This window comes from Salvelinus alpinus, chromosome 26 (assembly GCF_045679555.1).
Source record: "Salvelinus alpinus chromosome 26, SLU_Salpinus.1, whole genome shotgun sequence".
Lineage (NCBI taxonomy): Eukaryota > Metazoa > Chordata > Actinopteri > Salmoniformes > Salmonidae > Salvelinus > Salvelinus alpinus.
The window spans coordinates 13735547-13757844 of record NC_092111.1 but is presented as its reverse complement, the minus strand read 5'-3'; the positions used below and the strand labels follow the sequence as shown (position 1 = coordinate 13757844).

General features: G+C 44.1%; 1 pseudogene; it reads left to right on the top strand.

Moving 5' to 3' along the window:
* Nucleotides 1-1890: 1890 nt before the first annotated feature.
* Nucleotides 1891-22135, top strand: LOC139554748 (GON-4-like protein; annotated as a pseudogene).
* Nucleotides 22136-22298: the final 163 nt, after the last annotated feature.

Below are 22298 nucleotides of genomic sequence, written 5' to 3'. Positions count from 1 at the left end.
TACCACCTGGGGGCGGCCCGTCAGGAAGTCCAGGAACCAGTCGCAGGGGGAGGTGTTAGTCCCAGGGTCCTTAGCTTATTGTTTGATGAGCTTTGAGGGCACTATGGTGTTGAACGCGGAGCTGTAGTCAATGATTAGGATTCTCACATAGGTGTTCCTTTTGTCCAGGTGGGAAAGGGCAGTGTGGAGTGCAATAGAGATGGCATCATCTGTGGATCTGTTAGGGCGGTATGCAAATTGGAGTAGGTCTAGGGTTTCTGGGATAATGGTGTTGATGTGAGCCATGACCAGCCTGATCCTAAGAGGATCATTTTACATTTACATTTTAAGTCATTTAGCAGACGCTCTTATCCAGAGCGACTTACAAATTGGAAAGTTCATACATATTCATCCTGGTCCCCCCGTGGGGAATGAACCCACAACCCTGGCGTTGCAAGCGCCATGCTCTACCAACTGAGCCACACGGGACCAGGATCCTTGTGAGTAGTCTGAGGCCAATAGAGAGAGATAGGAATAACATGTGCTTCAGGAAGGTTGTTTGTTTTGGCGTTCGTGGCTATGGTTGTCAATTGTACTGCAGGAATGGGACGTAAATCACAGATGACAGATGTTGTGGTGGCAGCTGATTTTAGAAAAGTAGGCTGATACACAGCCAATACAGTAGGTGGCAGCATGCACCTATAACAATTGTTTGAGGACCACCATTCTATAGAAGAAGAAGAAGCAGCAGCAGCAGCAGCATTGTATGGCACTTTATGGGATGTGAACAGAGATATTAGATCAAGGAGGAGATAGGAATCTCTTTGGCCAAAAAATGGAAGAAGGTATAACGCCCCACCCAGCAGACTGTCGACCAATCCTGTTCACTTTGTCATGCTATGTTGCGGTTGCTAATTTGATCGTCATGCAATAGAGTACCACAGTATGAGTCATAATACCCATACAACCTAGCAGTCAAACAGGGAAATGTTCCAATTGTTTTTCCACCATAAATTTTTCCCATAGGGGATTTTAGAAACACTTAAAATAAGGGCTGTGTTTCGTGTAGGCTTACCCTGGCGTAACGTTTTGATTACCTTGTAAATCTCTCTAGATAAGGTGACTTATCAATATATTCGCTTACCCCCCAAAATGAAATGCTAATTAGCTGTGGCTATGATAAAGAACTACAAATGCCATGATGATCTGGACGAGACTGCCGAATCGAGGCAAAGGTAAGAATCTCTGGATTAACCATCTAATATTAACTAAATGTAGTAATGAAAAAATGTAAAATAAATTTTAAAAAGTATAAAATTGGCAACATTTCTTTAAATGGACAATTCTGTGAACTGTCTTGTGCAAGTTTTAAATTGTCACAATACCTGTTAGCAAAGGTGTCAGCTATGTAGATGCTAATTAGCATTTTCGAATCTGAGAGTAAGTAGAACCGAATAAATTGATAAAAGTCACCTTGTCCGAGAGAGATTTACATGGTTATCAAAACGTCACGTAAGCCTACAAGTGTTAAGTGTTTCTAAAATACCCTATGGGAAATATGAAAAAAAAATGTGGACCATTTCCCTTTTTTGGGGTATAATGACCTCACTGTGGGACTCTATTCCTTCTCAGTGTATGAGTCAAGAAAGTGCGTATTCCTCAAAAGTGCGTAATTTCACGATTCCAAAGCTATACAATATTACATATAGCAAGTCAATTATCTCACATCTCTGAAAATATTTGTAATGTTGTACTTCTTGTTGACGAAATTCATGCTAATGTTGGGTTTTCGAGCTAGCGCTCAATAGACTCTCATTCCCTCCTTGAAGGAGAGCTCTCCTTGTCACAGAATCGCCCAGAATGCACCGCGCGGCCCATTGACGTCGCATGGGCAACGGACACAATGGGAGTTAATACGATTCCAATGGAGTTTCCCATCTCCTTAAAAGTATCTCTGACAGGAATGAACTAAGTGTTGCACCCGGAAACATAATGTTAGTTGTAGTTTTCTGCGTTTTCTGCTGATGGAGCTAGCGGTGTTGTGGCGGGTAAGATAATGTGTTGTTTTGAAAGCTCCTATTCATCAATTAATTTGAACATAGTAACGTTATTCGCCTTTTGGGAAATTCGTTTGTTTAAATGTTGTTCTGTTGAGAAGAATTTCCAGGCTAGTATCAAAGGCAGTTTGTTAGCTACTTAGCTAGCTAGCTTAGGTTGCTAGCCGTCATACCACAACAACTGGCACTATGAGGATGCCATTGCCACTGATTGATGCCATGGCCAGCACCACTCACTCAGTAAGAGCTAACATTTGTCAACTGAAGCTAACGTGCAAACGTGTTCATACATACCACCTCTAGCTAACGTTAGCTTACGTAAGTACTTTACAGAAGGAGCTGGGCAGATAAGTATTTACATTTAGCGTTGAGTGTTAGCTAATACTAGTCGGAGTAACGTTAGCTAACACTAGTGGCCATATGTGTACAAAACATAGTATATAGTGTGCGTCTCATTTAAACCAATCTGAGCTGACAACTGGACAGGTAAAATCGAATTATCTGTACTTACGAGCTAGGATATTCTATTCTGCCATATGCCCCCCCCCCCCATCTTGTCAGACCAGTACAGAGCAAAGGGTCCAGAGGACACAAGGATAGGGAGAGCATAGTGATACATGCACACCGTAAACTCTTTCCATGGTTGTTCTCAATCAATCTCACAGATGGTACTACACAATGAGTCTGGTCCGCAAACGCAAGTCCAGCTCTCTCAAAGGCGGCCCTGCCAAGTCTATTAGGACAGGGAAACTACAGTCTACTAGAACATCAGCATCCTACAATGCATCATCACCACTCACAACAGAGGCCAGTGCCATCGTTACCATTTCAACGGAGGAGAGAGGCCCGGAGATCCATGGGACATCGTCGCCATGGAGACGGTCTCCCAGGTTCAAGAGTCATGGCCAGATTCCCAGCTCAGACCTTCTTGTTGATGAGGGTAAGTAGAGGAAAGGGAGACAGGGGCAAAGGAGAGTAGTTCTCACTTCACACTTAGCTTTTAATGATACGTTTTATCTATGTTTTCTGCCTCCTACCTAAGCAATTGATATATAGGTAAATATGTGAGGCTCTTGGCTTTGCAGGATCTCCAGGTCAGGTAGAGAATGAAGAGGAGGCAGGCCAATGCAGCCCTGCACAGTGCCCCCCTCAGACAGAAGAGGATTCAGACCTGGTCATCACTATGGGTGAGGAGAACCTATATCTATTAACTGCCCGCCCTTAGCAACTAATCCTGAAACAGTACTTACATCTTGTATACAACATGAACAAGGTAAGGAACGGTGCACAAAATGACCTTGGAGCAGGACCTTATCCACAATCGATCCTGAAGTTAGCTCAGCTAACCATTTTCCTTTTATAGTACGAGTAAAGCATACTGTAGGAGGGCAAGACTGATTGACTCTCTCTCCTTCTCTGTCAGATGACAGGCAGGGCGGGGGACACAAGGGCAGCAGGAAGAAAGGAGGGGTAAAGAGGAAGAAGAGAGCTGCGGACGGAGAGGTGGGGGGCGGAGAGCAGGAAGGGGCCAGTCCAGAGGTGGAGATTGACAGGGAGCTGGACCGTGAACTAGAGAACAAGTCCAGACAACACAACTTGACCACGGCCAACGTCCGCAACATCATTCATGTGAGTGCAGAGAGGGACCACTCACTACGACCCTACCACTAACTCACTCATAGCTGCAACCATGCCAATGTTCCTTATGCAGCTAGTGTGGACTGTGGAAGTATTGATTTCCTACAAAAACAGTTTGCCTACAACCTCACATACTGACAGACAAATACAGACAGACTTCAAAATCAAATCAAATCAATCAAATCAAATTTTATTTGTCACATACACATGGTTAGCAGATGTTAATGCGAGTGTAGCGAAATGCTTGTGCTTCTAGTTCCGACAATGCTGTAATAACCAACAAGTAATCTAACCTAACAATTCCACAACTACTACCTTATACACACAAGTGTAAAGGGATAAAGAATATGTACATAAAGATATATGAATGAGTGATGGTACAGAACGGCATAGGCAAGATGCAGTAGATGGTATAGAGTACAGTATATACATATACATATGAGATGAGTAATGTAGGGTATGTAAACATTATATTAAGTGGCATTGTTTAAAGTGGCTAGTGGTAAATTTTTACATAATTTCCATCAATTCCCATTATTAAAGTGGCTGGAGTTGAGTCAGTATGTTGGCAGCGGCCGCTAAATGTTAGTGGTGGCTGTTTAACAGTCTGATGGCCTTGAGATAGAAGCTGTTTTTCAGTCTCTCGGTCCCTGCTTTGATGCACCTGTACTGACCTCGCCTTCTGGATGATAGCGGGGTGAACAGGCAGTGGCTTGGGTGGTTGTTGTCCTTGATGATCTTTATGGCCTTCCTGTGACATCGGGTGGTGTAGGTGTCCTGGAGGGCAGGTAGTTTGCCCCCGGTGATGCGTTCTGCAGACCTCACTACCCTCTGGAGAGCCTTACAGTTGTGGGCGGAGCAGTTGCCGTACCAGGCGGTGATACAGCCCGACAGGATGCTCTCGATTGTGCATCTGTAGAAGTTTGTGAGTGCTTTTGGTGACAAGCCGAATTTCTTCAGACTGATTGTAAGCCTGGTTTTAAACCTTTTTGACCTTTGACCCACAGGAAGTGATCACCAATGAGCATGTGGTGGCCATGATGAAAGCCGCAATCAATGAGACGGAGGCCGTGCCTGTCTTTGTGAGTGTCAACCATTGCATTTCCATGTCCAAATGAAGACTTCTTGATACGTTCAAGTCTCTGTGCGCACTTTCATTTAACATCTTTCTCATCTACCTCTTAGGAACCCAAGATGACACGTTCCAAGTTCAAGGAAGTGGTAGAAAAAGGAGTGGTGAGTTCACTGCCTCTAGTGTGTGCGTTTTAGCATACATTTAGGTTTGCCATGTTATGCTATTGAGCCTCTTGTAATTCAATCTTTGTGTAATTTCAGGTAATTCCCACTTGGAACATCTCACCCATTAAAAAGGTCAATAAAAAGAAGGTAAGGGGATACCTAGTCAGTTGCACAACTGAATCCATTTAACCCAACTCAATCAGAGCGGTGCGGGGGGCTGCCTTAACCGACATCCAGGTCATCGGCGCCTGGGGAGCAGTTGTTGTTGGTTAGCTGCCTTGCTCAAGGGCAGAACGGCAGATCTTTCCACATTACCTTCTTGGGGATTCGAACCAGCGACCTTTCGGTTACTGGCCCAGCGCTCTTAACTGCTAGGCGACCTGCCGCCACCAATGAAAAACAATCAATCGTCCTGCTAATGCTGTTAAAGTGTGGTATCAAACACTCAATACCTAACTGGAAAGTATGGCATCATACTAGAAAAGGCTGAAGTGCTTGTCCATTTTCAGGCCCAACAGTTTGTTGACATTCAACTAGCGGAGGAAGACTCCTCTGATGAAGAGTACTGCCCCGACGAAGAGGAAGAGGACGAGACAGCGGAAGATGTAAGAGAGTCATAGGATTTGGCTGTGTCTTGTGAGCTTGTGGCCTGAATTGAGAGAAAAAAATGTATGCATTGTAAGGCATTCATCATGCTTACGGAGTCATTGTTGTAGTTAAATAAGCGAAACAAAGTGGTTCAGCTTTATCACATTTTAGAATGTCATAGATGCGTTATGATTGTATATTTCAATACTTTAAATAGAACATGTGTTGTTTCTATATATCTCTATATATATATTAAAATGACTATTGAACTTTGTGTGTGTTGTAGACATTTCAGGAGAGTGACATGGAGAGCACGGCCTCGTCTCCTAGAGGAATCAGAGGAGGCTTCCACAGGGGAATACACACACAGTGGGACGACGACAGGAGCGTCAGCCCCATGCAGGTGACACACTCTAAAATACATTTTAAAATATATATTTGTAACAACATTTTTCTTTTTCATGTAGAATTAATAAAATACATAATATTGCCTTTTGTAAATAGCATAATATGCTCTTGTTATTCTATTCTTGTGTAATACATTTCAAGGTTTATCTAACTCCTCCTTTCCTCTTAGGTCCAACGCAGCAGGTCCAGACACCTGACGGTGGAGGTGGTCCCCATGGGCCCTCCCCCTCCCCCCCAACCTTCCTCCTCCCATGGCCCCCAGGGTTCTTCTACCACCAGGGCCCCTCCAGACTTCAGCTTCCTGGAGAAGCTCCATGCCGTGGAAGAGGAGCTGGCCATCGGTCCAGTCTGCCTGGACCCCTACCAGGTATCAGGGCGATTCCACGCCATGATAGGACACAAATATTTGCACTGTCTCAGATTGTTCTGGAAATTCTCACATAGAAACTTAATTGGGAGGAATGATATTTCACATGCTTTTTTACATTTGTATCACAATTTTTTGTTGGGAAAATCCTAATTTTAGGTTACTTTTTAGACCTATACTGTACATGCCTCCTGTAAAACCCTATGATTTGTGAACCGAACATGATACATACAAACTCTTGGTGTCATTATCCTCCTTATATTGTGCTCTAAAATGTAGAGTATGTCTAGATTCTGAAATAAAAAATGTCACATTCATTTATTCAACATTTATAATTATTAATATCTCAAATACCTTAATTGATTTAGTTTATTGTAAGACATATTGCTGAGGACAATATACTCTAGTACATCACATTTACAGAGTGGGCTCTCTGCTAATTCTGACGGTATGATTTGATCTGGTAACCTCCTGCTTTTGCTCTCCCAACCCCGTCCACCTCTCCATATTGTCTTTCCTATGTCTGTTCCTCCCTATTCCTCTCCCTCCACCACCCTCTGTCTCCCTCCCCCTCTCACAGCCACCCATGGCGGACGGTCTGATGGCGTGTCGTACTCGCTCCAAGAGGCCCCTCCGGGACGTCCCCATGGGCCAGCTGGAGGCAGAGCTCTGCGCCCCCGACATCACGCCTGACATGTACGGGTGTGGCTCCGCCCCCGAGGACCTCGAGTGGACCCACTGGCTTCAGGGCATCATGACCTCTGACATGTACAACGATGGTGAGGGGATGGAGCATGTGTGCGCTGCTCAATTCCAAATCCACTCCAAGCAACTACCCTCGGCAGCTAGTGTAGATAGGACGTTCTCACGAAGCTGTCAAAAAACCAAACCAATTCTCAAGTGTCATTTTTCACAAAATGTCCTCTTGAATCACTGAGATTAGGATCTGTACTTATCTATTTCATAATTTATTATAGTATTTTTTATCATATGTGTTTTACCAACATTTTCACAAAATTCTCATTATCCTAAAAGTCCAAAAATAACAAATTAATATTCCTAAGAATTATTATAATATTTTTTTACATTGCTCCCCTAATGCGTTAAACATAACACTGAAAATATAATGTAACATTTTCCAAATTTGAGCTATTCAGCCAGTTCTGTAATGAGAAGGACAAGTGGAGTAAAAGGGGTGTTTTGAAAATATAAACCTCATTCTGAAGACATATAAGTTAACTTGGGGGCGGCAGGTAGCCTAGTGGTTAGAGCATTGGGCCAGTAACCGAAAGGTTGCTGGATCGAATCCCCGAGCAGACTGTTCCCCGGTAGGCTGTCATTGTAAATAAGAATTTGTTCTTGGCTGACTTGCCTAATTAAATAAAGGCTAAGTAAACTTTGGGAAACAATCACCCAGATGTGAAAGGACTGGATATAAGCAGTATGACTATTCTATCTATAATCAAATCCAACTTTATTTATACAGCACATTTCAGACATGGAATGCAACGCAATGTGCTTTACAGGAAAAAAACAAATTAAAATAAAAGCTGAAATATTTACCAAAACAAAACATGATTTTACTGAGTTACAGTTCATAGAAGGAAATTAGTCAATTGAAATAAATAAATTAGGCCCTAATCTATGAATTTCACATGACTGGGTAGGGGTGCAACCATGGGTGGAGCCAGGTCCAGCCAATCAGAATTAGTTTTTTCCCCACAAAAGGGCTTTATTACAGACATACTCCTCAGCACCCCGCCTCAGATGATCCCGCAGGTGAAGAAGCCGGATGTTGTCCTGGTCTGGCATGGTTACACGTGGCCTGCGGTTGTGAGGCCGGTTGGATGTACTGCCAAATTCTGTAAAATGACGTTGAAGCCGGCTTATGGTAGAGAAATGAACATTCAAATTTCTGGCAACAGCTCTGGTTGACACACCCGCAGTCTGCATGCCAATTGCAGCCTCCCTCAAAACTTGTGTTGTGAGACAAAACTGCCCATTTTCGTGGCCTTTTATTGTCCCCAGCACTTTAATCAGCTTCTTGATATGCCACGCCTGTCAGGTGGATGGATTATCTTGGCAAAGGAAAAATGCTGACTAACAGGAATGTAAACACATTTGTGCACAACATTTGAGAGAAACAAACTTTTTGTGTGTATGGAACATTTCTGGGATGTTTTTATTTCAGCTCATGAAACATGGGAACAACACTTTACATGTTGCATTTTATATTTTTGTTCAGTAGTTGAATAGCCCTGTCATAGCTCAGTATATATCGGATGGGTAACAGTCCTAAGGGGCCTGATTGGTGACATACTTTTGCCCCTGCTAACACTCCTGACGCCAATAATTAACTAACCATGGTCTTTCGTTTAGAATGCAATTAGTTTAATCAGTTGTGTTAGCTATAGAGCTGAGGCAAAATTGACACCAATCAGACGAACGAGGACTGGGGTTGCCCTTCTCTGATCTATATAATAGATAGTGCTACTACTCTCTGACTTACTCACTCTTGCACACAAACTCTTTCACTCTGTTCCTCTTTCTCAAATGCCCTTTCTCTTCCTCTTTTCAGAGGAAGGTGACGATGATGACGACCCTGAGTATAACTTCCTGGCGGAGATCGACGAGCCCGACGTGGAGGATTACCGTAACGACCGAGCCGTCCGCATCCCCAGTGAGTTACCATGGGGACCCTAGGGACGGGGCTGCCTAGCAGCCAAGAGATGGAGTCAACTCATCTAGGCTGTGACTGTGTCAGGCGCCGACCCTCATCTCCCTTTCTTCGTAATTCTTTTTTCAGAAAAGGAAGTGAACCAGTTGATGGAGGAGTTGTTTGAGACCGTAAGAGATTCTGTGTTATGTTGTTTCGTTAGTCTCTTTCTTTACCCCTGTGTTTATGTTGTGTGGTTGTCTATGTGTGGTGTATTTATCTCTCTGTGTGCTCCAGTTCCAGGATGAGCTCACTGCTCAGGAGCAAGATGAGGAAGGACACGAGGAAGAGGAGGAGAGGGAGGAAGAGGCACCTGCCCCGGGGAAGCCCACCTTCAGTACCCCGCCAGATATCCCGTTAGTATACCCGCACACTTATGCACGTCATATACACACTGTTCTGCTGTTGTTTTGTTACGGTGGCATCTTCACAAGTACACTCTGCTGCAGGAGGTTTTGGGCTCAATTGAATTTCATTTCTCAAATCAAATTTTTAACTGTGTAGACAAACAGTAAAAATGCTTACTTACGGGTCATTTTCTAACAATGCAGAGTTAGATGCAACAAAAATAAAACAAATAGTGACACGAGGAATAAATGCACAGTGAATAACGAATTCATAGTCAGTTCAAAATGTAATTCTGAAATATTAATGTCAACCTTATCTCAACCTTCAACTCACCCACCAACCTCTATACATTCAACTCACCCACCAACCTTTATACCTTCAACTCACCCACCAACCTTTATACCTTCAACTCACCCACCAACCTCTATACATTCAACTCACCCACCAACCTCTATACATTCAACTCACCCACCAACCTCTATACCTTCAACTCACCCACCAACCTCTATACCTTCAACTCACCCACCAACCTTTATACCTTCAACTCACCCACCAACCTCTATACATTCAACTCACCCACCAACCTCTATACATTCAACTCACCCACCAACCTCTATACCTTCAACTCACCCACCAACCTCTATACATTCAACTCACCCACCAACCTCTATACATTCAACTCACCCACCAACCTCTATACCTTCAACTCACCCACCAACCTTTATACCTTCAACTCACCCACCAACCTCTATACCTTCAACTCACCCACCAACCTTTATACCTTCAACTCACCCACCAACCTCTATACCTTCAACTCACCCACCAACCTTTATACCTTCAACTCACCCACCAACCTCTATACCTTCAACTCACCCACCAACCTCTATACATTCAACTCACCCACCAACCTCTATACCTTCAACTCACCCACCAACCTTTATACCTTCAACTCACCCACCAACCTTTATACCTTCAACTCGCCCACCCAGTGACATTTTTTCCAATCACAACCTTCATACCTCTGAGTGACAACTTTCCACCTCCTCTGATTTGACCGCTGTATAGCTGACCCAGTTTGACCTTTGATCTCTAGGTTGGGGGACCCCATGGCGGAGGTGACAGCAGGGCGCTACCGTACGGTGAAGGAGCAGCTGGCCGCCATCCGGCATCACCGGGCCCTGCTGGAGAGCCAGGGCCTGTTGGCCCCCAGGGCCCTCGTCACCAAGCCCCGTGAGCCCCCACCTCCATTCACCCCCACCCTCTCCCACTGCCAAAGACTCCAGCTGCAGCAGCAAGTCTAGCAGGTCTGTGGTCCTTGTCTTTGTGTTGGGGTTAATTCCACAAATTCAATTCTAATTAAATTCCTTGTCCCTGTAAATTTAATTTAATTCAATTCAAATTCCAGGTCAGTCTTTGAATTCAGAGATGATTCAATTCCTCTCAATTCCAATGTTAGGTAAATTCCAAGAATTCTATTCCCAATTAAATATTATCCCAAACAATTCCACAAATACGAATTAAATTCCCTCAGGCTTTCGGGCTGATCATGTCACTGTTTAGACAGCCTAGCTATACTTGGAAATATAGGAATACATGTTGAAATAATTAAAAACAAACACTGCAGTCAATTGTTTTATACTAAGTGCATTAATTCCATAATCTGGGACATTTACGAATATTTAATTTCAATTCTAAATTCCAATTGAATTCAATGCAAATTGAGTGAATTGAATTGCAATTTCAAATTAAATTGGAATTGACCTGAATCCTGCGTTGTTACAGTTGAAATCGGAAGTTTACATACACTTAGGTTGGAGTCATTAACTCGTTTTTCAACCACTCCACAAATTTCTTGTTAACAAACTATAGTTTTGGCAAGTCGGTTAGAACATCTACTTTGTGCATGACACGTGTACGTTTTCCAACATTTTTTTACAGACAGATTATTTCCACTGTATCACAATTCCAGTGGATCAGAAGTTTACATACACTAAGTTGACTGTGCCTTTAAACATCTTGGAAAATTATGTCTTGGCTTTAGAAGCTTCTGATAGGCTAATTGACATAATTTGAGTCAATTGGAGGTGTACCTGTGGATGTATTTCAAGGCCTACCTTCAAACTCAGTGCCTATTTGCTTGACAACATGGGAAAATCAAAATAAATCAGCCAATACCTCAGAAAACAATTTGTAGACTTCCACAAGTCTGGTTCATCCTTGGAAGCAATTTCCAAACGCCTGAAGGTACCACGTTCATCTGTACAAGCAATAGTATGCAAGTATAAACTCCATGGGACCACGCAGCCGTCATACCTCTCAGGATGGAGACGCATTCTGTCTCCTAGAGATGAACGTACTTTGGTGCGAAAAGTGCAAATCAATCCCAGAACAACAGCAAAGGACCTTGTGAAGATGCTGGAGGAAATGGGTACAAAAGTATCTATATCCACAGTAAAACGAGTCCTATATCGACATAACCTGAAAGGCCGCACAGCAAGGAAGAAGCCACTGCTCCGAAACTGCCATAAAAAAGCCAGACTATGGTTTGCAACTGCACATGGGGACAAAGATCATACTTTTTGGAGAAATGTCCTCAGGTCTGATGAAACAAAAATAGAACTGTTTGGCCATAATGACCATTGTTATTTTTGGAGGAAAAAGGGGGAGGCTTGCAAGCTGAAGAACACCATCCCAACCGTGAAGCACGAGGGTGGCAGCATCATATTGTGCTGCAGGAGGGACTGGTTTACTTCACAAAATAGATGGCTTCATGAGGAAGGAAAATTGAGCATATATTGAAGCAACATCTCAAGACATCAGTCAGGAAGTTAAAGCTTGGTTGAAAATGGGTCTTCCAAATGGAAAATGACCCCAAGCATACTTCCAAAGTTGTGGTAAAATGGCTTAAGGACAACAAAGTCAATGTATTGGAGTGGCCATCACAAAGCCTTAATCTCAATCCTATAGAAGATTTGTGTGCAGAACTGAAAAAGCGTGTGCGAGCAAGGAGGCCTAGAAACCTGACTCAGTTACACCAGCTCTGTCAGGAGGAATGTGCCAAAATTCACCCAATTGCTTGTGGAAGGCTACCCAAAACATTTGACTCAAGTAAAACAATTTAAAGGCAATGCTGCCAAATACTAATTGGGTGTATGTAAACTTCTGACCCACTGGGAATGTAATGAAAGCTGAAATAAATCATTCTCTCTACTATTATTCTGACATTTCACATTCTTAAAATAAAGTGGTGATCCTAACTGACCTAAGACAGGGAATCTTTACTAGGATTAAATGTCAGGAATTGGGAAAACAGTTTAAATGTATTTGGCTAAGGTGTATGTAAACTTCTGACTTCAACTGTGTATTTGCTAATGATCTTTTATTTCATTGAGATAAACCTGTTAAAACAACAACAAAAATATCTAAATCAACCTAGGTAGTAAAATCCTGGTCAATCCTGGATTCACAATGAAGATACCCTTTGTTTGTTTCTTGATCAGTAATGACTGTATTTTCCTCTGTCTGCAGCACGTCCAGCTCCTAACCCAGGTCCAAATGTTGACCAGCCCGGTGGCTGCACTGCAGAGCGAAGCTGCCACCACCAAGCAGTTCCTGGTGAGAGAAGCATACTGACAAACACACTTTCACTGGTGCCTTCAGCTGCACCAATTTATAAACATACTCTCATTCTCTCTCTGATAATCCCACCATATCTCCCTCCCTTTCATCTCTCTCTCAAAATATATATATATAGTTAATGTACTCCTTCCCTACCTCTTCCTCAGATGGAGTTACAGATGTTTGCCCAGCGTGGGGAGTTGACCCGGGGCCCAGTGGAGCCAGGTTTCACCAGTGTGTTCAAAGCCTGTAACCTACAGGTGGCACTGTCACTGCTAGAGGAGCTCTCACTGTCCCCAATCCCTTACAAAGAAGCCCCTAACGAGCCACGAACACGCAGGAGAGGTAAGTGTGCGCGAGAGCTATGACGATAGTCAAATTGATGAGGTAAAGGCGACTTCTGTCAAACACATACTCCGTTTCATTACAACATACCCGTCTCAATTTAGGATGTTGGGCCTAATTCATGTTTGTTTAATCTTTCTCACACTAACTGGTTCGTTGTGTGTTACCAGTCCGGAAGCATCCGTCGATGCCCCCCCAGCTGGCATGGCTTTTTGCCACGCGCCCGGTGTTCCTGTACCCCGAGCTACTGCCCCACGTCAGCCTGGACCCAGCCCTGCATTCTGCTCGCTCCGTCAGCATGTTCACCGCAGGAGAGGACTGGTAAGAATAACCTATTAAATATAATGACTAAATGTTATACCCTCCTAGAATGCCCATATTACACTGTATATGCTCTGTTAAATGCACACCGTCCTAAACCAATTTGTTTCCGTAGTACGTAAACTTGGAATCTAAATGAATTAGATTTCTGTATGCTTTTTTGTGTTAACAACTCACTGAGAAATAAACTAAATCCGTAGGCTGAGTCTTTTGCTCTTCGCCATTTTGTTTTTCCAGCCTGATCGTCCTGGGCCTGAGGAACCTGGGGGAGACCCTGCAGCCCAAGGAGCTGCTGTGTCACTACCTGCTCCGCGCCAAGAAGGTCTCTCAGCTCCGTGACCACATTTTGGAGAAGTGTAAACCCACCCATGCCAACAACGTCATCAAGGTAGAACCTGGATCTACAAATTCTATACAGTATTACTAAAGTAAGTGTTAGTGGGACAATTTATCGTTTGGGATAGTGCACACACATGTTTCTAAATGACTTGTTTCTAGTTAGTTAGCTAGTTTCTTTACTTGGACCTGTTCTATACAGTGGCAAGAAAAAGTATGTGAATCCTTTGGAATTACTTGGATTTCTGCATAAATTGGTCATAAAATCTGATCTTCAGCTAGGTCACAACAATAGACACACAGTCTGCTTAAACTAATAACACACGAACAATTATACTTTTTCATGTCTTTGTTGAACACACCATGTAAAAATTCACAGTGCAGGGTGGGAAAAGTATGTGAACCCTTGGATTTAATAGTTAAATAAAAATGACTGGGTTACCCTCCTTTGATAGCATTAACCTGAACCAATTTTTTTTGTAGTTGCGGATCAGACCTGCACAACGTTCAGGGGGAATTTTGGACCATTCCTCTTTACAAAACTGTTTCAGTTCAGCAATATTCTTTGGATCTCCGGTGTGAACTGCTCTCTTGAGGTCATGCCACAGATTCTCAATCGGGTTGAGGTTGGACTCTGACTGGGCCACTCCAGAAGGCGTATTTTCTTCTGTTGAAGCCATTCTGTTGTTGATTTACTTCTGTGTTTTGCGTCGTTGTCCTGTTGCATCACCCAACTTCTGTTGAGCTTCAATTGGCGGACAGATAGCCTTACATTCTCCTGCAAAATGTCTTGATAAACTTGGGAATTCATTTTTCCGTCGATGATGGCAAGCTATCCAGGCCCTGAGGCAGCAAAGCAGCCCCAAACCATGATTCTTCCTCCACCATATTTTACAGTTGGGATGAGGTTTTGATGTTGGTGTGCTGTGCCTTTTTTTCTCCACACAAAGTGTTGTGTGATCCTTCCAAAAAACTCAACTGTAGTTTCATCTGACCACAGAATATTTTGCCAGTAGCGCTGTGGAACATCCAGGTGCTTTTTTTGTGAACTTCAGACGTGCAGCAATGTCTTTTTTGGACAGCAGTGGCTTCTTCTGGGGTGTCCTCCAATGAACACCATTCTTGTTTAGGGTTTTACGTATTGTAGACTCGTCAACAGAGATGTTAGCATGTTCCAGAGATTTCTGTAAATCTTTAGCTAACACTCTAGGATTCTTCTTAACCTCATTAAGCATTCTGCGCTGTGCTCTTGCAGTCATCTTTGCAGGACAGCCACTCCTAGGGAGAGTAGCAACAGTGCTGAACTTTCTCCATTTACAGACAATTCGTCTTACTGTGGACTGATGAACATTAAGACTTTTAGAGATACTTTTGTAACCCTTTCCAGCTTTATGCAAGTCAACAATTCTTAATCTTAGTCTTCTGCGATCTCTTTTGTTCGAGGCATGGTTCACATCAGGCAATGCTTCTTGTGAATAGCAAACTCAAATGTTTAGTGTTTTTATAGGGCAGGGCAGCTCTAACCAACATCTCCAGTCTCGTCTCATTGATTGGACTCCAGGTTAGCTGACTCCTGACTCCAATTAGCTTTTGGAGAAGTCATACTTTTCCCAACCTACACTGTGAATGTTTAAATGATGTATTCAATATAAACAAGAAAAATACAATAATTTGTGTGTTGGTAGTTTAAGCACACTGTGTTTGTCTATTGTTGTGACGTGGATGAAGATCAGATCAAATTTGGTGACCAATTTTTGCAGAAATCCAGGTAATTCCAAAGGGTTCACATACTTTCTCTTGCCACTGTATCCACTAACATGAACTAATACTCAAATGTTAGCTTTGACCATAAACAATAAGAACGAATGGGCCTCAAAAAGTGCCTCTCCCTATGTCTTTTTCAGGCCTACCGACTCCAGAAGGTGGTCCAGCCCATGCCAGTAGCCTGTGAACGAGTGAACCCGGGTGACCTGCGCCCCTCAGTGGAGAGAGAGGAGAGAGCCATGCCCGGATGGCTGGGGGTACCAACCAACACTTAGAATACTACTGCCTGATCACAAATCAACACCTAGGATAGTTAGAAACTATATTGTTGGCTATCTAGCATTCCAATTTTCTTAGGGGAGCTTCCACCGTATTGCAAACACTTATTGTCTGCAAACAATAAAGGTTATTTCGGACTGAAAGTTTGTTTGTATCAGTTAAGATAAAAGTCAACTTTATTTGGATAACTAAATAGTTAATATTGATTTAAATACATGTTCTATTCCTACAGAGAAGTTTGCCTTATATCTACGAGGCAATCGAAGATCTCAACAGCTCGCCAGATACAGAAACTATGTCGGCCTGTCAATCAAAGAAAGCCCCACTCAACACGCTTCTCTTCAGTTCTTCCAGAACCTTGGACTACAGCTTCCCACCCGCGACTCGCTACCCGCCCCAACTCCCCGACAGCCTTTCATTCCAGCGCTGCGGCTTCAGGCGCTGTCACCCTCCACCAGACTGTGACCTTTCGCTGTCCCTTGCTGTATCGCACAGCGCCACCCACAGTCTAAAAAGTGTAACTACACCCTCAGAAAATAATTTGCAGACGGGTGCTGTGATTCAGCAGTGCATGGCCCACCACGAACTGCAACCCATCCACCCTGCAACATCCAAACTTCCTTCTCTTCAGCATCCCACCAAGCCTCATCTGAAACATCCCCTCAGGCCTCAACCCAAACCTTCCCAGAAGCCCCTGCAAGTCATTCTCAATTTGCCTGCCCCAGTGGCTGCAGCTGTCCTTTGTCCCGCTCATTCCGCCAGGGTATTGGCCTCCCTATTGTCCCATTCCGCGCCATTGGCCGAAGACCTGGTTGCTGGGAAGTTCAGCACGTTCGCTAACCTCCGCAGGCTGCCCAGGTTGCTGCCAGCTCCTCCACCCAACAACGAGAAACCTCCACAAACAAACCTGAATACCGTGACCCCTAACAGTGGAGCAAACCTCCTTTGGTTTTCCCATATGAATAGTAGAATAGCCTCCACTAGTACCGAATCTCAAACCTCTGTCTCTACTACGATTCCTATCGAACAATTCAAGGACAAACCCTCCAGGACCAGCCGGCGGGTGACGAAGGAACCCAAAAGCAGCCTGAAGAGTGAGGGGCAGCCCCAGCCTTCAGCCTCCCCGGAACCCCCTGCCCTGGACCAGGCTCTGACCCCTGACGACTATGTCACAGTTGTAATGGAGGAAGAGGGTGGAGATGAAGAGAAAGAGGACTGTGGCATGGAAGAGGAGGATGGGGATGATTTTGGAATGACCCTCCTGGCCCTGTCTGAGTCCTCTGCCAGTCCCCCGGGGAGCGTTGACTGCATTGACTCCATGGAGGGGTCAGAGGAGGTGCAGGAGATAACGCTGACCCTATCACCCAGGCCGTCGGGCATGGGGGACGGAGGGAGAGAGGGTGACGAGGGGAGGGGAGACAGACATCAGGAGGTAGAGGAAGCGGTGTCACCAGCCTCCGAGGTGTCCACATTGTCTGTGCCAGAGCTGCAAGTGAGTGAGATCATGCGACATGTTGATATTACAACGTATGAATAAATTGTAGTTACCAAGTTCTTTACATATTCTTTACATGTATATCACACGCCTCATAGTTTTGGTTTGTGTGTTATCTTTCCTTGTAGGAGACGATGGAGAAACTGTCATGGCTGGCGTCAGGGGGGAGGTCAGAGGACTCGGAAGAAGGCGAACGATCAGGCACACCCTCAGGTTAGCATCCTGCCAATCTTTAAAAACCACAACATGTAGGGGGACACGCACAGTTTTTCCACTAGGATTATTTTCAGCAGCGGTTGCAAAGTTAGCAGGGGGGGGGGGGGGTTCCTGCGCGGGGCAGCGCATGCGGTCTTCCTGGGGCATATCTATATGTCTCCATTATAAATAAAACTTTTTGCAGTATAGGCCACAATTTGCAGTAGCAGTCGCTACTAAATGTGTATAGGGGGGAACACTTCACATAGAATTGAATAGGTTTATGAAATATATCAATGCTGTCAGATTTCTACAAAGTCCTAGGGGTCTGTTTGGAATTAGTCCTCTTGCTCTTCTCCCATCTAACCACACCTGCTGGATTTGATTTGTCCTTCCCAGGCTGCTGTAGTAGCACCCCCAACCCTCCCAGCTCAAATCACGAGCAGCATCACACTGGAGAAGTTGGCAGCGAGGGCATGTCCAAAATCCCACCAATTCTCTACGACGATGACGACGTACTCGACAGCGACCCCCTGAGGGAGAAGAAGAAAATAGCCTTCGCTCAGAATTATCTCAACAGGGTAAATAATAATTCATTTGATCTATTAAGCTCATTTCTTGCACCCAAAGTGCTTAAAAGGCTTTGGGCTACATTTTCTGTCTGATTAACACCCCTAGCATTGAGCAAAGTTGGCCAAAATAATCATTTGAAATAGACTGAGGTGGCATTCAATCCGATACTACATCGGAATAAGGCAGCTTGCAATTGCATGCAGTGTATCACATGCAATACGTTGTTGCGCTATTTACAGTTATAGCCACCCTCTCATCAACATCATTTAGATTTCTGCCTAAATAGACATACCCAAACGTGATTATTTTTCATGAGATGGTCATTAACAACTGTTGTTGCGTAGTTTTATAAAGGTCTGGAACTCACCTTTCTGGTAAAAATAGTTATAAATTGCTGAGGTGTACTCACTTTGAGGACGCAAGTTGAAGCGCGTAGTACAAATATCAGACTTTTCATAATGATTTCTAAATATAGAAATGATCCAATTTTAAACGACTTACTATAAGATATCACCTTAGAACAGTGAAATGGATATGATGATACTTAGTGACAGTACAATATTGGCACAAGTTCATATAACTGACGAGAGACCTTTCTCCTAAACGTCCACTGAGCGGCGCAGAGACGCCATTCAAATGTGTGCAGATTTGTTACAACTGCAGCTTGAAGCAGGAATTGATTTCGGCCATCTGTGACCAAGATAAAGTGGTCTTGTTTAAATTCTATGAAATGTAGTCTTTTCCTGTTGAGAGCTGTCAATCTGACTGAGGATATCACAGTGAGATGAAACCTCAACTTGTGTATTTGCTAGACTGTCCCCTTTCATATACCGTCTCCCAGGTTGGGCTCAGTCACTCAGAGGAAGAGCAAATCGATTCTTTGTCTGGATAGGCCAGAAAATCACTCCTTATGCAAATGTGGGGTCTAAAACCTGACACTTCAAGTCAGCGCCGCTGAGAGAGTGGTAGCACAGAGCAGACAGATGGGGGTTTCTGGCACTAGAAGGAACAGGACCGTACGACATTTACAGAGAGCTTTGTACACCAGAATGTCAGTCGGAACCAGTCCAGAACCGCCCAAAGTCCCCTATTTAGGGGACGTAACAGCTAAGAGCTTAAGAAATCCTTAATCCTACTGCAAATATAACTCTCTTGCTCTTTATGACCAGGTGTGCCATGCCCTGCAGGGGGTGCCGGGGCGTGTGAAGGAGTTTCTGGAGATACTCTATGAGTTTGAGCAGGACGGAGATGAGCACACTTCTGTGGAACTCTTCACCAGGCTTAAGCCTGTTCTGAATGAGTGGCCGGAGCTGCTCCGAGACTTTGCTGGCTTCCTCTATCTCGAACAAGCCCAGGAGTGTGGACTGGTATTTGCTGGCTTGGCCTTCTATTCACTTTGTAAATACTCACTTTGAAACTTGTCCTGTGTGTGTGATTTCATCAAAACTAAAGTCCACTGGTCTGTTATTTGTGTGTGACAGACGGTGTTCAGTGTTAATATTCCTTCTCCACCTGCCGTAGCTCGCAGAACAGCAGGCATTTGAGAGGAGCCGGCGCTTCCTGCGACAACTGGAGCTGAGCTTTGGGGAAACCTCCTCGCACTACTGCAAGATAGTGAGCGTCCTTCAAGGAGGCCCTACTCTCAGTCCTGCTGGCATCAAGGAGGTGTGCTGGGGGGTGCTACATTGATTTCACATGAGCAGAATGTTCTACTTTTTATCTTGGAAAATGGCAATATAACATAATATCAAAGCTAGCGAAGCAGACGGGAGTGAAATATCATAGTGGAGGAGGGTCCATTTATTCATCAGATTCGAAAGGTAGTTTATTAGAACATTAGATGTCTCTTTCTCTATCTTTCAGATGAAAGCTCAGATGGCCACCCTTCTCCAAGGTCACACCCACCTGCAGGGGGAATTCTGTTTTTTTTTCAACGAGCTCCACACACGGCCCTCGCTACAGTGTCAGACTGAGAACAGAGGCTGTGGTGATGTGACCAACACAAACTCCACTTCCCAGAGGTCATCAGCAGCAAATGCCAAGAGATGCCAAGGTCCTAAAACCCCAAAAGCCAAACGAGTAAGGGAGGATGAAGCGGATGAGGAGAAAGAAGGGGATCGCTCAAACCGCCCAGTCTGTGCCAAAAACATCTCGCTTACACCCAGTGGAGAGAAAGTCATCCTCTGGACCAGGTTAGAGCCATTGTCCTCCTGTTGTATGCTCGTTTAAGGAGTGGGGTGCAGAGTATATTCTACCATTCTGGTGTATTGTCAAATAGATGCTTCGCATTAGAAATAATTGTATTCAATCTTGTTTCATTATTGTTATTATTTACCAGGGAGGCGGACCGTGCCATCTTGACCGCCTGCCAACAGAAGGGAGCTAATAAAAGCACCTTTCAGGCTGTCTCCACCCAACTTGACAACAAGACAGCCAATGAGGTGAGAGAGAACCACACCCACTTCCATTTCTACCCCTTACCACGTCCCATAGCCCCACTATGGGGCTGAAAGAACAGGATAGGAATGTGAAGGAAACTGCTAGTTTGGGTAGAACCATAACCATGTTACTTCCTATTTAGATCTGTGAAGGGCCAGCAGCTAGACCAATGGGTACTAAAATGGAATTGGGTCTGTGTGTGATTTTAAGATGTTTCCTTTGAGGAGGTGGCCATTTTACCCTTTTATCCCTTTTTACTGTAACTTCCCTAAACATGTCTCCTCTAGGTTTGCGCCCGTTTCCAGGACCTCATGCGCCTGTTCCGTTTCTCCACCCAACGGGTCTGCTCCGATGAGGACGCTAGTGACACAGAGCAGCCAACCAGCAGCAGAGAGCCAGAACTGCACTGAACCGGACCCATCACCAGGGCAGTGATCAGCGGGGCACAACGTGGAACGTTCAAATGGACATATACTGAGCGTGGCCCAGAGGAAGAGTACTGTTATAACAGTCAGCTGGACTGACCTGGGAGCAGTCCAAGCTACAGAAAAGGAGGAGCACTTGATTTAGCAATCTCTGAATACTTGGCTGTGACTGTATAAGAATCTCTGACTCAACACTATAGGGGACTGCAAAGATAGTGCCATCAAAAGGGAGACATATATGGGGCCACTAATGAGAGGATTTTTTACTATTATGTGCTGGTGTGCATGAGTGCCATGTGCAGGCCACATGAGGTTCCTGGTGCTATGAACCATGTAGGTGGGAGGAGGTGCAGCAAATGTGAAGTACAATTGTCTTGATTGTATAAAAGAGACGGATTGCAGAATGTGTAAAATTGGTCATGGCTCCACATAATATTTAGTGTGCTGTTGAGGGGATTTCAATGAAAACGGACACATATACAGTAGCACAATCATGTTGAAATGATCAGCTGAAATGTAAATATTTTGTTAAAGGGGAAAACGGGTAATTGATTTCCAACAATCAGGTCAGGCCCCATGCATAAGCGACATAGTCGGTCGCCTTGGGATCTCAATTTACGGTTACTTACAACTTACTGTTGAGGTAGAATACACAAGGTACAATTTCTATATTTGGTTGTGCATCAGCAGTTTTTCTCATATCAGTTACTGACAGTCACTAAATTAGCTGTCAGCTAACCATTTTTAGATTGGTAAATTAGTCTTGCCAGCCCCCCCAACCCATTCTTGCCAAGGGCCCCCAAATGGCTAGGGCAGCCCTGTTTCCAATTGTACAGTTTGCCATTGTGTTTTGTAATGAATCTACTGGTCTTACATGATGAGTGTGGGGGCAGTTGTGTATATTTGAATAAAATGTACACATTTGTTTTACAGAATAAAACAGTGGTGCTTTCCAGTTTATTGTTGTGTTGAAATAAAAAATGAATGGAATTCTTACTTATACTATTTGATGTCTGTAAATGGATGGTGTATATTTCGGACAGGTGCTATGTACTTGTACTGTATGAAGCCTGTCATTTGGTCATGTGTGATGATATGGACCTTGGTTGCACTATGATTGACATCAAAGTGGACCGATGTACTACTTACATCGCATCAATGTATGTCC